The sequence below is a fragment of the Triticum urartu genome, chromosome 7A, assembly GCF_056163025.1.
Source record: "Triticum urartu cultivar PI428250 chromosome 7A, HENAU_Tu73, whole genome shotgun sequence".
Classification (NCBI taxonomy): domain Eukaryota; kingdom Viridiplantae; phylum Streptophyta; class Magnoliopsida; order Poales; family Poaceae; genus Triticum; species Triticum urartu.
In genome coordinates, this window is record NC_141879.1 from 151,227,466 (window position 1) to 151,245,147 (window position 17,682).

Genomic DNA, 17,682 nt, shown 5'->3' on the forward strand with positions numbered 1-17,682 from the left:
GCCCAAGAGGGTGGAGGGCGCGCCTACCCCCCTAGGCACGCCCCCTGCCTCGTGGACCCCACGTGGGTCCCCTCCACTTATTATTGCACCCACACACTTCGTCTTCCTCCAGAAAAAATCATCCACCAGCTCAAACCCGAGTTCTAGCTCATCTTGCTACCATTTTCGATCTCCTTGCTCAAAGCTCCATTCACAAAACTGCTTTGGGGGATTGTTCTTTGGTATGTGACTCCTCCAATGGTCCAATTAGTTTTTGTTCCAGTGCTTTATTTATTTCAAATTTTTGTTGCTTAGGTGACACTGTTCTTGAGCTTGCATGTCAAATTGATATGGTCCCAAGTAGTTTTAATGCATGATATAGCCTCTAGGCACTTGTAGGAGTAGTTTCTATCATTTTTTTGAGTTTGGTTCACTTTTATTTTGAGTTACTAAAAATTTCAGAAATTTTTAGAATAAGATGAAGAGATTTTTGAGGGGCTCTTCGAGCCGAAGCTTGAATGATAAGCAAAGTGAAGAAAACCAGAAGCCCAAATATAATCTCCCTCGCACTGCGGAGGTTCGGCCGTGTGAATGGCCTTGTGATGAGTTCTTGAGAGAAGCCGGGATTTATGAAGATTTTTATTATTTGGCCTAGAATGCAGGCCTCACCGACTTCCTCCACGACCAGTGTGAACAGTACCTCTTACTCACCAATAGTTTTGTGCAAAATTTTCATTTCCATGCTAGGAGATCACCACCTTCGGTGGAATTTTATTTATATGATGAGCATAAGGAGATGTCACTTTTATGACTTTTGCCGGGTTTGTAGGATACCCTTTGAGGGCAGCATATAGGAACCACGTCATAATGATGTGGAGGGATTTATTGATATGATTGCTGTAGGGGAAATGAGGAAAGTTTCCGATGCAAGAATCACTAGCATACATTTTCCTGTTCTACGTTACTTTGCAATATTTGCTAGTAGATGCTTAATTGGTCACGGGAACTGTGGAAATCTTAGTGCCCCTGATATTGTTATTTTGCGCCATGCTTTATTTCATGATACCACTTCTAGTTTAGGCGCTATTGTTGCTAAACGGTTAAATATGAACCATACAAAGGGTCCTGTCTTGGGAGGCATATTTGCCTCGCGCCTTGTTGCACACTTTAACATACCTATCAGTCATTTTGAGAAAGAGGAAAAGTTGCTGCCTCCTATTGTTCTAGGTTATAAGAGTATGGTAGCACATGAATTTATTGTTAAGGATAATAATAAGATACTTAAGTACAAATTAATATTTGGTAAAATTATTGTGAGATTATTACCTTGCCTGCGCCCTCTTTGTTTAACATATTTTCAGGCACGCACCTCATTTTGCCCGGGGCCAGATGTCAACTGCAGAGCCAGAGCCACCATCTGATCCTCACCGTCAGTCTATTTATCAGTGGAATCCGGAGGAGATCGCCAACCAGTGGCAACCTGAGGACCCTTCTCAGTACGACCCCTACTACAATTTTGATCCATGGTCATAGACCAACTTAGGCCAAAAGCCTAAGCTTGGGGGAGTACGTATTTCTCACCGACATTACATTTATGTTCACACACTCATTCGAGTTGTCGGTGCTCATACTTTTTTAGTGTATCATCCATGCTAGTTTATTTTCTTTTTAAGCTTTCTTCTTGTGTGTTTGAAAAACCTTAAGAAAAACCCAAAAAATAGTTGTAGCTTTTAGCTAGTTTACTTTCCATGCCTGTAGTGGTAGTAATTAAAAGAAAACCCAAAAAGATTTCTCATTCTTCTTCTGCTTGTTGGGAGCTTTCCCGTGTAAATAGTTTTGTTCCTTTCCTTTTCTTTGGGGGTCGAGAGGAGAAGACCACGATGAAAATGTTGAGTGGCTCTCATATGCATTATTGTTGATCTAACAAAGAGCCCATATTACCTTGTCTTCTCCAATGTATTGAATGCTTGCAGATTCCAGCTCAGTCCAATGCGCATGCACTATTATTATTATCCACACTATTCGGTTGTGCAAGTGAAAGGCAATAATGACGATATATGATGAATTGATTGAGATGAGGAAAGCTGGTATGAACTCGACCTCTCTTGTTTTTTTAAATATGATTAGTTCATCGTTCGTGATTCAGCCTATTCTGAATGAAACATGTTTGCAATGATAATTAGAGATTATAGTTGCTTATGCCATGCTTAATTTGCTAGGAGTTTATAATGGTTTACCTTGCGTGCCAACATGCTATTAAAATGGTTGTGATGTGGTATGATAGGGTGGTATCCTCCTTTGAACGATTTGAGTGGCTTGACTTGGCACATGTTCACACATGTAGTTGAAACAAAATCAACATAGCCTCTGTGATATTTATGTTCATGGTGAATTATATCCTACTCATGCTTGCATTCGGTGTTGATTAATTTTAATGCATGTTCATGACTGTTGTCGCTCTCTAGCTGGTCGCTTCCCAGTCTCTTTCTAGCCTTCACTTGTACTAAGCGGGAATACTGCTTGTGCATCCAATTCCATAAACCCTAATGTTATTCCATATGAGTCCACCATACCTTCCTATACACGGTATCTACCTGCCGTTCCAAGTAAATTTGTATGCGCCAAACTCTAAACCTTCAAATAAACATTCTGTTTTGTATGCTCGAATAACTCATGTATCAACTAGGGATGTCTATATCTTCCATGCTAGGCGGGTTATTCTCAAGAGGAGTGGACTCTGCTCCTCACTCACGAGAAAATGGCTGGTCACCGGGATGCCCAGTCCCATGCTCAAATCAAATCAAAATAATTGCAAACAAAACTCCCCCGGGATTGTTGTTAGTTGGAGGCACCCTTTGTTTTGGGAAAGCCATGGATTGATGCTTGTTGGTGGTGGGGGAGTATAAACTTTACCATTCTGATTGGGAACTGCCTATAATGTGTGTAGCATGGAAGATATCGATATCTCTCGGTTGTTATGTTGACAATGAAAGTATACCGCTCAAAATATTACTCATCTCTATTTCAAAACCGAGCTCTGGCACCTCTACAAATCCATGCTTCCCTCTGCGAAGGGCCTATCAATTTACTTTTATGTTGAGTCATCATCCTCTTATTAAAAAGTACCAGTTGGAGAGCACCGCCGTCATTTGCATGTATTATTATTAGTTTACATTGAGTATGACTTGACTGGATCTCTTTTACCATGAATTACAATGTCTAGTCAGTCCTTGATCTTCAGGGGTGCTTTGAATTTATGTTTTGCGGTCTCAGAAAGGGCTAGCGAGATACCATCTTGTTATATCATATTATGATTATTTTGAGAAATTGTTGTCATCCGAGATTTATTATTATTGCTCGCTAGTTGATTATGCCATTGATATGAGTAAACATGAGACCTAAATGTTATTATGAATATGGTTAGTTCATAATCTTTGCTGAAAACTTGAATGTTGGCTTTACATGTTTAGAACAACAAGAGCAAACAGAGTTTGCAAAAGTTTTTTTTATCACTTTCAGTTTTTCAACTGAATTGCTTGAGGACAAGCAAAGGTTTAAGCTTGGGGAGTTGATACGTCGTCGTCGTATCTACTTTTCCAAACACTTTTGCCCTTGTTTTGGACTCTAACCTGCATGATTTGAATGGAACTAACCCGGACTGACGCTGTTTTCAGCAGAATTGCCATGGTGTTATTTTTGTGCAGATATAAAAGTTCTTGGAATGGCCTGAAAATCAACGGATATTATTTTTGGAATATATAAAAATACTGGCAAAAGAATCAAGGCCAGGGGGCCCACACCCTGTCCACGAGGGTGGGGGCACGCCTACCCCCTAGGTGCACCCTTGCCTCGTGGGCCCCCTGATGCTGCACCGACGTCCATCCTGACTCCATATATTCATGTTCGGGGAGAAAAAAATAAGAGAGAAGGATTCATCATGTTTTACGATACGGAACCACCGCCAAGCCCTAATCTCTCTCGGAGGGCTGATCTGGAGTCCGTTCGGGGCTCCGGGGAGGGGAATCCGTCGCCATCGTCATCATCAACCTTCCTCCATCACCAATTTCATGATGCTCACCGTCGTGCCTGAGTAATTCCATCGTAGGCTGGCTGGACGGTGATGGGTTGGATGAGATTTATCATGTAATCAAGTTAGTTTTGTTAGGGTTTGATCCCTAGTATCCATTATGTTCTGAGATTGATGTTGCTATAACTTTGCTATGCTTAATGCTTGTCACTAGGACCTGAGTGCCATGATTTCAGATATGAACCTATTATGTTTTCATGAATATATGTGAGTTCTTGGTCCTATCTTGCAAGTCTATAGTCACCTATTATGTGTTATGATCTGTTAACCCCGAAGTGACAATAATCGGGATACTTACCTGTGATGACCATAGTTTGAGGAGTTCATGTATTCACTAAGTGTTAATTCTTTGGTCCGGTACTCTATTAAAAGGAGGCGTTAATATCCCTTAGTTTCCAATAGGACCCCGTTGCCACGAGAGGGTAGGACAAAAGATGTCATGCAAATTCTTTTCCATAAGCACGTATGACTATATTCGGAATACATGCCTACATTACATCGATGAACTGGAGCTAGTTCTGTGTCACCCTATGTTATAACTGTTGCATGATTGATCGCATCCGACATAGTTATCCATCATTGATCCGTTGCCTACGAGCTTTTCATATATTATTCTTCGCTTATTTACTTTTCCGTTGCTACTGTTACAATCACTATAAAACCAAAAATATTACTTTTGCTACCGTTACCACTACTATCATATTACTTTGCTACTAAACACTTTGCTATAGATATTAAGTTTCCAGGTGTGGTTGAATTAACAACTTAGTTGCTAATACTTGAGAATATTCTTTGGCTCCCCTTGTGTCAAATCAATAAATTTGGGTTGAATACTCTACCCTCGAAAACTGTTGTGATCCCCTATACTTGTGGGTTATCAATCATCACTACTTTTTATAGCATAAGTGTCATCACAATAATCATCATAAATAGGAGCCATGCTATCATCATAATAAATTTGCTCATCAAAACTTGGGAGACTAAAATTATCATCCTCATTAAACATAGCATCCCCAAGCTTGGGACAAACATTAATTGCAGCAAATACATTCTCAAACATGTCATTCTCATCAAACATGGCATCCCCAAGCTTGGGCCTTTTCATATCATAAGCATAATCACTCTGATCATTAATAGTATGGATAGCACCAATAGTATAGCAATTATCATCATCACAATGAGTAAGAGGAGCAACATCATTTGGGAGGGATAAGTTTTTACCTTTGCTTCTACATCTTTTCTTTTGCTTCTTCGCATCATGTGTGGGTTTAACCCTCTTTTTGGAGCTCCTTATTAATGAGATTGGTTGAATAGAAGGCTCTTCCTCGTTACCTGATCCATCATAAGAAAAAATAGGAGGATATTGGGAAATCTCTTCCCTTTCATTAGTATTCTCTTCATCTTCTAATTATTTTCTTGACTTTATGTAATTGGCAATATAAGGATTTTCAATGCAATTCACCGCACAATACATATAAATTTCCTCTAGATGAAAATCAAGAACTTTATCAAGGGCAAATTCTGGAATATCCTTAGTTATACGTTTCATTTCTTCATAACCCAGAAGAAAAATAATTTCATTATGATGTACAAGGGAAATCAAGTCATCACAATTTTTGGACACGATTCGATCATGAAACAGTTTTCATTGGATATTTAAATGACCACGTTCATTACAAAGTTCACAAGGATGACTAAGAAAATTTAGATTTTCAGCACAAACATCTAGCCTTTCTTCCAACCTTTTAGTTTCTAAATACTGATGCCTCTTGCACAATCTATCTTCCCTATTTGGTGTGTACTTGCAAACTCTATGCACTCTACAAAAATTGACATGCTTATAAGAGACATTTTCATCATGACTAGTGCAATCATCATTAGTACTATGGGTATTCAAAGATTTCATACTAACAACATTGCCATCCTGCTCATCATTGAAAGATTTAGTGCCAAAATTTTTAATGCATTCTTCTTCTAGCATTTTGGCACAATTATCGGAATCCTTATTTTCATGAAAGATATTACAAAGATGAAGCATATGAGGTACCCTCAATTCCATTTTTTGTAATTTTCTTTTATAGGCTAAACTAGTGATAGAAAAGAAACAAAAAGATTCGATTGCAAGATCTAAAGATATACCTTCAAGCACTCACCTCCCTGACAATGGCGCCAGAAAAGAGCTTGATGTCTACTACACAACCTTCTTCTTGTAGACGTTGTTGGGCCTCCAAGTGCAGAGGTTTGTAGGACAGTAGCAAATTTCCCTCAAGTGGATGACCTAAGGTTTATCAATCCGTGGGAGGCGTAGGATGAAGATGGTCTCTCTCAAACAACCCTGCAACCAAATAACAAAGAGTCTCTTGTGTCCCCAACACACCCAATACAATGGTAAATTGTATAGGTGCACTAGTTCGGCGAAGAGATGGTGATACAAGTGCAATATGGATGTTTCATATAGGTTTTTGTAATCTAAAAATAAAAAACAACAAGGTAGCAAGTGGTAAAAGTGAGCGTAAATGGTATTTCAATGCTAAGAAACAAGGCCTAGGGTTCATACTTTCACTAGTGCAAGTTCTCTCAACAATAATAACATAACTGGATCATATAACTATCCCTCAACATGCAACAAAGGGTCACTCCAAAGTCACTAACAGTGGAGAACAAACAAAGAGATTTGTAACATCCCAAATTTTCAATTTGGAATGTTATACACTAGATCATCATTGCATATCATATTTATTGCATTTTGGTTGATCCTAGAAATTTTTCGCAACTCAAGGACCCTGAGAGAGAGTTGGGGATTTCGTTATTTTCATATTTGAGTTGTCTCAAATTTTGAAAATAGGATCATTTGATTTTATTTATTTTATCTTCAATTATTTCTATTACAAAAATTATGAGAGAGGGAATAAAATGACTTTCCCCAAATAAAGAAATATTGAGGATTTAATAAAAAATCATTTAAGATTTTATTTGGTTTTATTTGCTATTTTATTTGAATTTAGGAAAAATGCGCGTTTTTCAAAATTGAATTTAGGCCCCAAATAAATGTTCATCCTATGTGGCTTGATTTTAGAAGCCGGCAAAAATTTATTTCGGGATTTTTGGAGTCCGTTTAGTAGTCCTTTTGTTTTTTCCGAGCGTAAATATATATAAAAAACGTCCGAACCGACCTACGGGCCGTGCTAGGCCCGGACTCCTCCGGCCTCAGCCCTTATAAGCCGCTGGCCCACCCCGGCCCGAAACCCTAGCCGCCGCCCGCCTCGAGCCCCGTGACCGCGCCGCTGCCGCCGCCGCCGCACCCGACGCCGCCCTCGCCGTCGCCGCCCCGGCAGACCCCGCCGCCGCCGATGCCGCCGCCTCGCCGGAGCCGCCGCCGCCTGTCTCGTCGCCGAGACGCCGAGGTTGACCCGCCGGTTTTCGTTCGGTTTTTTTAGTTTAGTTTTTTTAATAGATCGATTTTTTCGGTTTATTTATTTAGCGAGCGTTCGCTCGTTCGTTCGCTTTAACGAACGCGTTATTCGTTTCGATCCAGTTAACGAACGTTCGTTCATTAAACTGTTCGTCGTTTTTCTTTTTCTCGGATTAAATCCGCGATTTTTTAGATCGCGATTTCTGATCGAATTTTCGTTTTAGTCTAACTTTTCGCTCGTTTATCGGAATCAGGCGATTCAAGCGCCTGGAGTTTTGTCTCGTAACCCTCTTTCCGTTTAGCCAACCTAAACAAGTTTTTGCCACCATAAAAATTGCCTTAGATCCAGAATAGTAAACGAAGCCTGTTTCTTTTGCCGTTTGTCTTCCGTTGCTTCGTTCGATTTGATTCTTTTTGCCAACCGGAGTTCTTAAGTTGAACTTTCTGGTTAGATCTCTTATTTCAGTTTTATCTGTGCATTAGTTGAGTACTTATTATATGCTTGTTTGCTTGCGATAGAGTACCCGGAGTGCGCCGCTTGCTACTTCGAATCGCTAGGTTTCCCGGACCATCAGCAAGGCAAGTAACACTTTGATCATGTTTTTCCCTCTACCCAGTTTTATTGCATTAGATCAATCCTTACACATTGCATGATTAGGATCTAATTAAATTGTGGGTTTGGGAAGTAGTTGAGGTAGTACCTATTACCTGTTATTAGCCAATCTTTGGGAGTTACTTCTACGTTTGCTTATTATGCCATGCTATGCTAGTAGACATGGATTGGGTGAGTGTATCCATGACAGATGTGAGATTGTTAATTAATGGTTTATCTAAGGTGGCAACTTAAATACACATCTGGGTGGATTGAGGCACCTGGGTATTCCAGCGATTGCCTGTTTTTCTTTATGGACCGCTACCCAGGCTCAAAGGGATCATGAGATTATTCATGCTAGAAACTTCCGTGTGCAGCCACAAGCTATTATGGGCTCTATCATAGTTGAATAAGTTGTGCGAACTCTTACAGTGGTAGACTAGCAGATGTAGGGGATGTAGGTAGGTACGGTCTACTCGTTCGTAAGGTGCTAGCGCTTCTGAAAGACTATGTCTCGGTCATCCGTTTCTCAAACACCATGTAGTGCGAGAACTCCAACGGAGGAGATCGAGTCTTGTGGGGAAAAGTGCGCAAACCTCTGCAGAGTGTATAAACTAATCATGGTTAGCCGTGTCCCCGGTTATGGACATCTTGAGTATCTAGTGCCTGGATTATCATGTGAATCTCAACATGTTACTCTAAATTAATTTTTGATGGGTTTGTTTAATGATGATGCTTAATTGGGATTGAGAATGTTGTCAACCATTCTCAATGTTTAACAACCACCATGATAGTTAAACAAATGTATTCCTTTGCAGTAGGGAAAAATTGGCTTTACGCAAAACTGTAACCATAGAGCTTTCCACCAGCCAAATATGCATATACAATAGCTGTTTCATTCCATTACACTCTATGTGTTACTTTGCCAGCATATTCCATGTGCTGACCCATTTCGGGCTGCAATGTTAATGTTGCAGACTTTTCAGACGATGATTAAGGAGTTTTAGGTCGTGGTTCTATACTCAGTGATGCCATTGGAGTTGATGGACTCACTTATCTTCCAAGCCTTCCGTTGTTATCGTTATTAGATGGCCTTACGCCATATTTATTGTAATAAGTTCTCTTTTGAGACACTCGATGTAATAAGTGTGTGATTGCTACTCTGTTATAAATCCTTCAAGTACTGTGTGGTGTCAGCATTACTGATCCAGGGATGACACCTGAGCACAGAGATTGGACCGTTTGACGTCTGGTCGCTACAAGATGGTATCAGAGCACACGCTGACTGTAGGACACGACCACTAAGCTAAAGACCTAGATCATTACTCACTCTATTCTCTTTTCCGACTTCTCATCTTTTCTACTCTTTTAGGATGGCGGATGCAAGGAACAAGTTCACTCAACCGGATGAAGATACACCCTTTGGACGTCACTTGAAGGAAGTCACTAGATACCTGAACATAGGAGTACCAAGCTTCACCGGAACCTACAACGCCACTTTACCTGAAGAGGAGCGCTGGATGATTCAAGTTCAAGTCCCAGGAAGGACGTTCATGCCAGTCACTGAGCCCATAGAGTTTTCTTTTGATGCACCAGCTTGGAGTCTAGGAAAGAGCATGGAGCTCACATCGCCATGGGACGCATTCGAGAAGTCTACCGCAATGATCTCAAGGATACTATCTACCAGATTTGTGGGCGCTGAGATGAGCACTGGGAGATGATCAGCACCAGAAGGGATAGATCAGTTGCAGCTTTTATCCAGGAGTTAAATCAGCACATTTGATGTCAGGAGAACCAGATGTGCGCCGACATAATAGACCTGAAGAAGGCAAAGACAAGAATCAAGGAACTAGAGGAAGAACTCAAGGCTAGACGTGAAGATTATGAAGAGGAAATTAAAGTATTAGTGGAGAAGAATGACGATTTGATCAAGAAGATCGGAATATTTATGGGAGGCCCTACACCGGTAGAAGAAGACGAAGAACCCAAGGAGATTCGCCCGGAAGACTACATCATCATCGACGACACCGACTCGGATCCAGATGATAGCGATGACGAGTATGTTGATGAAGCTGGAGCAGATATCATGGAGTCTGCAACCGAAGAATATTTCTAGTAGACCCCCTCATCAGTAGTAGTAGTCCACCATGTAAATATAGTAGTCCGATCACTTTTGCGATAGTTAGATCGTTTGTATGCCCTTGTTTGATTGTTTGAATGAAGTGAATTGTTTGTTTTGCCTCATGTGCATATGGGTAGTGTTTTCTCTATAGACCCCTCTCTATTCTTAAATCTCATCTTTTCTAAACCCTCAGATGCCTCCGAGACGTGACCCCGGATTTACCTTCCCACTGGAGCTCACCCAGTTGATCCAGCAGCAGAACACATTGATGCAGTTGCTAGTCCAGAATCAGAATCAGGGGAACAACAACAACAACCCACCACCACCACCACCTGTTGATCATTTAGCCCGTTTTCTTAGGCTGAATCCGCCGGTGTTTTCTAGTAGCACTGAGCCGATAGTAGCAGATGATTGGCTCCGCAAGACAGCTAGGGAGTTGACCACAGCAGGATGTACGGATGCGGAAAAGGTGAAGTTTGCCGCACATCAGCTTGAAGGACCCACAGCATCATGGTGGGAGAATTTCACAGCCACTTTCCCTGTCGACACTGTCACATGGGACCAGTTTCAGTAGGCTTTCTGAACTGCCCATGTTTCAGCAGGAGCTATGGCCATAAAGACGCGAGAGTTTCGCAACTTGCGCCAAGGAGGACGGACAGTTGGCCAGTATGTGGAGGACTTTAGTAAATTAGCACGTTATTCCCCAGAAGACGTTGCTACGGATGCAGCAAAGCAGGAGAAGTTTTTGGAAGGACTGAACGATGAGTTGAGCATGCAGTTGATGGTAGCAACCTTCAACAACTACCAGGAGTTGGTAGATCGTGCTCTTATGATTGAAGGGAAGCAGCAACAAATTGAGAATCGCAAGAGGAAGTATGGACAAGGAAAACACAATTCAGGAGCTCAGCAGAAGCCACGTTTCACCCCTAGACCGGGAGGACATTTTCAGCATACCCATGGAGGAGGTAGCTCGCACAACCATAATGGCACCAAGAATGGTAATGGGAATGGAGGAAGCAACGGCCAGAACTGCCCCAACCCATCGACCCCAGCCAAGAGAGACCTGAGCCAACTCACTTGCTTTAAGTGCCAGAAGACTGGACATTATGCCAATGAATGTCTTGAATCCCAGAATAGAAATGGCAATGGAAGCTCTGGGAAGAAGCTGAATCCTTTCAACAGGGGACAGGTGAACCACGTTAACGTGGAGGAGGTTGAAGAGCAGCCGGATGTAGTAATCGGTAAGTTTTTGGTTAAGTCATTTACTGCACTTGTTCTTTTCGATACTGGTGCATCGCATTCATACATATCAAGGGGATTTGTGGATAAGTATACACTGCCAACCCAAGCCCTTAGGTCACCCATGTTAGTAACCTCGCCTGGAGCAGAATATATGGCTAGTCTATGGTGTGATCGGTTACCATTAAGGATTGGTAACTACGTATTTCCATCAGACCTAATAGTGTTGGAATCTCAAGGATTGGATGTGATATTAGGCATGGATTGGTTGTCAAAGTATAAAGGGAATATTGAATGTGCCAGTAAGTCAATTTTGCTTACCAACCCAGAAGGGAGAAGGATCAAGTATGTATCCTGACATGTGCCAAAGAGGACTCAAGCAAATTGTTTAACAGGAGTTGTGCAGGAGGAAGTACCAGTAGTGAAGGATTTCCCCGATGTATTTCCAGAAGAATTGCCAGGCATGCCACCGGATAGAGATATTGAGTTTTTGATTGAGCTTTTGCCAGGCACAGGGCCAATATCAAAGAGACCATATAGGATGCCTGCAAAGGATTTGGTGGAAATTAAGAAGCAAATTAAGGAGTTACTGGATAAAGGATACATTCGCCCAAGTTCTTCACCTTGGGGATCGCCAGTACTCCTAGTGGAAAAGAAGGATGGATCGTTAAGGATGGTTGTCAATTATCGAGGATTGAATGAAGTAACCATCAAGAACAAATACCCACTACCGATGATCAATGATCTGTTTGATCGATTGCAAGGAGCTAAGGTATTTTCCAAGATCGATCTGCGATCAGGATACCACCAGTTGAAGATTCGGGAACATGATATACCCAAGACGGCTTTTACCACTAGGTATGGGCTGTACAAGTATACCGTTATGTCATTTGGTCTGACTAATGCACCTGCATATTTCATGAACATGATGAACAAAATGTTTATGGAGTTCTTGGATAAGTTCGTCATAGTGTTCATTGATGATATCTTGGTTTACTCGAAGAATGAAGAGGAGCATAAGGAGTATTTGCGTTTGGTTTTTGGAAAGCTCAGAGAACATCAGTTATATGCCAAGTTTAGCAAATGTGAGTTTTGGTTGAAAGAAGTTGGATTTCTCGGACATGTTATATCCGGAGAAGGTATAGCAGTAGATCCCACTAAAGTTGATACCGTGACCAAGTGGGAAGTACCAACCAAAGTTGGAGAGATCCGGAGTTTTCTTGGACTCGCAGGATACTACCGGAGGTTCATTGAGAATTTCTCAAAGATTGCGAAACCTATGACGGAGTTGTTGAAAAAGGATACCAAGTTCATATGGACTGAGGAATGTGAGGCTAGTTTTCAGGAGTTGAAGAAATGTTTGGTTGGCTCACCAGTGTTGATTTTACCAGATCAAACCAAGGATTATGAGGTGTATTGTGACGCTTCACGTCGAGGACTTGGAGCAGTGCTTATGCAGGAAGGAAGAGTTGTTTCATATGCCTCACGACAGCTTAAGCCCCATGAGTTAAATTATGTTACGCATGATTTGGAGTTAGCAGCCGTAGTGCATGCATTAAAGACTTGGAGACATTTTCTCATTGGAAACCATTGCGAGGTGTACACGGATCACAAGAGCTTGAAGTATATTTTCACACAGAAGGAGTTGAACCTTAGACAAAGAAGATGGTTGGAGCTTATCAAGGATTATGATACGAAATTGCATTATCACCCTGGAAAGGCTAACGTAGTAGCTGACGCGTTGAGCTGTAAAAGTCATGTCAACACCTTAATGACGGGAGATTTACCAAGTGAGTTAGCCGAAAATCTTCGAGAGCTATGTTTGGAAATAGTCCCGAAAGGCTATGTAGCAGCATTGGAGATTCGGTCCACGTTGATGGATAAGATCAGAGAAGCCCAAAAGACTGACAAGGAGATTGCCTCTATTAAGGAGAAAATGAGCAAAGGAAAAGCTAAGGGATTTCGTGAGGATGAGCACGATATCTTATGGTTTGAAGATCGTGTTTATGTACCAAATGATTCAGAGATCAGGAAGTTAATTTTACAAGAGGCCCGTGATTCACCGCATTAGATTCACCCAGGAAATACCAAGATGTATTTGGATTTGAAGGATATTTTCTGGTGGACCAGAATGAAGAGGGATATTGCAGAATATGTAGCAGTTTGTGATGTATGTCAAAGAGTAAAGGCAGAGCATCAGAAGCCAGCAGGATTGCTACAACCATTGCCGATACTCGAATGGAAGTGGGATAAGTTAGGCATGGATTTTATCACAGGATTGCCCAGAACACGTTCAGGATATGACTCGATATGGGTTGTAGTCGATCGTTTGACAAAGGTAGCTCATTTCATTCCAGTGAAGACTACCTATAACAGTGCAAAGTTGGCAAAGATATACATGACCAGGATCGTATGTCTGCATGGAGTTCCAAGGAGCATTGTATCAGATAGAGGAACCTAGTTTATCTCAAAGTTCTGGAAACAGTTGCATGAGACTTTGGGAACCAGACTGGAGTTTAGCACAGCTTTCCACCCGCAGACAGATGGACAGACTGAGAGAGTCAATCAGATTTTGGAGGATATGCTAAGAGCTTGTGCGCTAGATTATGGATCTAGTTGGGATGAGAATTTGCCATATGCGGAGTTCTCTTACAACAACAGCTATCAATCCAGTTTGAAGATGGCCCCTTTCGAAGCCTTGTACGGAAGGAGGTGCAGGACCCCGTTGTCTTGGGATGAAGTTGGAGATCGCCAGTTGTTTGGACCGGATCTGATAAAGGAGTCTGAACAGAAAGTGAAATTGATTCGCGATAGGCTCAAGATAGCTCAATCCAGGCAGAAGAGTTATGCAGATTCTAAACGCAAAGAGATAGTTTACGGAGTCGGAGACCGAGTTTATCTTCGAGTATCACCGCTTCAAGGAGTTAAGCGCTTTGGAGTTAAGGGAAAGTTAGTGCCACGTTTTGTAGGCCCATACAAAGTTTTGGAGCGTATGGGAGAAGTTGCCTACAAGTTGGAATTGCTTGAATGATTGTCAGGAGTTCACGACGTGTTCCACATATCCCAGTTGAAGAAGTGCCACGCAGAGATGGCTGACATACCGCTGAGAGATACGGTACCACTGGAAGCAATTCAGTTGGACAGTGATTTGACTTATGAGGAGAAACCAATTAAGATTCTAGAGTATGCCAGTCGAGTCACCCGCAGCAAGGTTATCAAGTTTTGTAAGGTTCAGTGGAGCCACCACACGGAGGATGAAGCCACCTGGGAACGAGACGAAGATTTGCTGAAGGACCACCCTCACCTATTTTCTAGCCAACCCGAATCTCGAGGGCGAGATTCATCTTAAGGGGGGTAGGTTTGTAACATCCCAAATTTTTAATTTGGAATGTTATACACTAGATCATCATTGCATATCATATTTATTGCATTTTGGTTGATCCTACAAATTTTTCGCAACTCAAGGACTCTCGGAGAGAGTTGGGGATTTCGTTATTTTCATATTTGAGTTGTCTCAAATTTTGAAAATAGGATCATTTGATTTTCTTTATTTTATCTTAAATTATTTCTATTACAAAAATTATGAGAGAGGGAATAAAATGACTTTCCCAAAATAAATGATACTGAGGATTTAATAAAAAATCATTTAAGATTTTATTTGGTTTTATTTGCTATTTTATTTGAATTTAGGAAAATGTGTGTTTTCCAAAATTGCATTTAGGCCCCAAATAAATGTTCATCCTGTGCAGCTTGATTTTAGAAGCCGGGGAAAATTTATTTCGGGATTTTTGGAGTCCGTTTAGTAGTCCTTTTGTTTTTTTTTCCGAGCGTAAATATATAAAAAAACGTCCGAACCGACCTACGGGCCGTGCTAGGCCCGGACTCCTCCAGCCTCAGCCCTTATAAGCCGCCGGCCCACCCCGGGACGAAACCCTAGCCGCCGCCCGCCTCGAGCCCCGCGCCCGCGCCGCCGCCGCCTTCCGCCGCCGCCGCCGCGCCCGACGCCGCCGCCCGCGCCCGCCGCCGCCCTCGCCGCCGCCGCCCCGCGCCGCCCCGCCGGACCCCGCCACCACCGACGCCGCCGCCTCGCCGGAGCCGCCGCCGCCCGTCTCGCCACCGAGTCGCCGAGGTTGACCCGCCGGTTTTCGTTCGTTTTTTTAGTTTCGTTTTTTTAATAGATCGGTTTTTCCGGTTTATTTATTTAGCGAGCGTTCGCTCGTTCGTTCGTTTTAACGAACGTGTTCTTCGTTTAGATCCAGTTAACGAACGTTCGTTCGTTAAACTGTTCGTCGTTTTTCTTTTTCTCGGATTAAATCCACGATTTTTCAGATCGCGATTTCTAATCCGATTTTCGTTTTAGTCTAACTTTTCGCTCGTTTATCGGAATCAGACGATTCAAGCGCCTAGAGTTTCGTCTTGAAACCCTCTTTCCGTTTAGCCAGCCTAAACAAGTTTTTGCCACCATAAAAATTGCCTTAGATCCATAATACTAAATGAAGCATGTTTCTTTTGTCATTTGTCTTCCGTTGCTTCATTCGATTTGATTCTTTTTGCCAACCGGAGTTCTTAAGTTGAACTTTTTGGTTAGATCTCTTATTTGAGTTTTACCTGTGCATTAGTTGAGTACTTATTGTATGTTTGTTTGTTTACGATAGAATACCCGGAGTGCGCCGCTTGCTACTTCGAATCGCTAAGTTTCCCGGACCATCAGCAAGGCAACTAACACTTTGATCATGTTTTTCCCTCTACCCAGTTTTATTGCATTAGATCAATCCTTACACATTGCATGATTAGGATCTAATTAAATTGTGGGTTTGGGAAGTAGTTGAGGTAGTACCTATTACCTGTTATTATCCAATCTTTGGGAGTTACTTCTACGTTTGCTTATTATGCCATGCTATGCTAGTAGACGTGGATTGGGTGAGTGTATCCATGACAGATGTGAGATTGTTAATTAATGGTTTATCTAAGGTGGCAACTTAAATACACATCTGGGTGGATTGAGGCACCTGGGTATTCCAGCGATTGCCTGTTTTTCTTTATGGACCGCTACCCAGGCTCAAAGGGATCATGAGATTATTCATGCTAGAAACTTCCGTGTGCAGCCACAAGCTATTATGGGCTCTATCATAGTTGAATAAGTTGTGCGAACTCTTACAATGGTAGACTAGCAGATGTAGGGGATGTAGGTTGGTACGGTCTACCCGTTCGTAAGGTGCTAGCGCTTCTGAAAGACTATGTCTCGGTCATCCGTTTCTCAAACACCATGTAGTGCGAGAACTCCAACGGAGGAGATCGAGTCTTGTGGGGAAAAGTGCGCAAACCTCTGCAGAGTGTATAAACTAATCATGGTTAGCCGTGTCCCCGGTTATGGACATCTTGAGTATCTAGTGCCTGGATTATCATGTGAATCTCAACATGTTACTCTAAATTAATTTTTGATGGGTTTGTTTAATGATGATGCTTAATTGGGATTGAGAATGTTGTCAACCATTCTCAATGTTTAACAACCACCATGATAGTTAAATAAATGTATTCCTTTGCAGTAGGGAAAAATTGGCTTTACGCAAAACTGTAACCATAGAGCTTTCCACCAGCCAAATATGCATATACAATAGCTGTTTCATTCCATTACACTCTATGTGTTACTTTGCCAGCATATTCCATGTGCTGACCCATTTCGGGCTGCAATGTTAATGTTGCAGACTTTTCAGACGATGATTAAGGAGTTTTAGGTCGTGGTTCTATACTCAGTGATGCCGTTGGAGTTGATGGACTCACTTATCTTCCAAGCCTTCCGCTGTTATCGTTATTAGATGGCCTTACGCCATATTTATTGTAATAAGTTCTCTTTTGAGACACTCGATGTAATAAGTGTGTGATTGCTACTCTGTTATAAATCCTTCAAGTACTGTGTGGTGTCAGCATTACTGATCCAGGGATGACACCTGAGCACAGAGATTGGACCGTTTGAGGTCTGGTCGCTACAAGATTATTGTAGGGTACGAAACCACCTCAAAGTTATCCTTTCTGACCGATCTATTCAATAGTGTAGTAAAATAACATGAAGCTATTCTTTCCGTTCGATTTATCCTAGAGTTTGTACTAGAATAACACCTTAATACACAAATCAACCAAAACCCTAATGTCACCTAGATACTCCAATGTCACCTCAAGTATCCGTGGGTAAGATTATATGATATGCATCACACAATCTCAGATTCATCTATTCAACCAACACAAAGAACTTG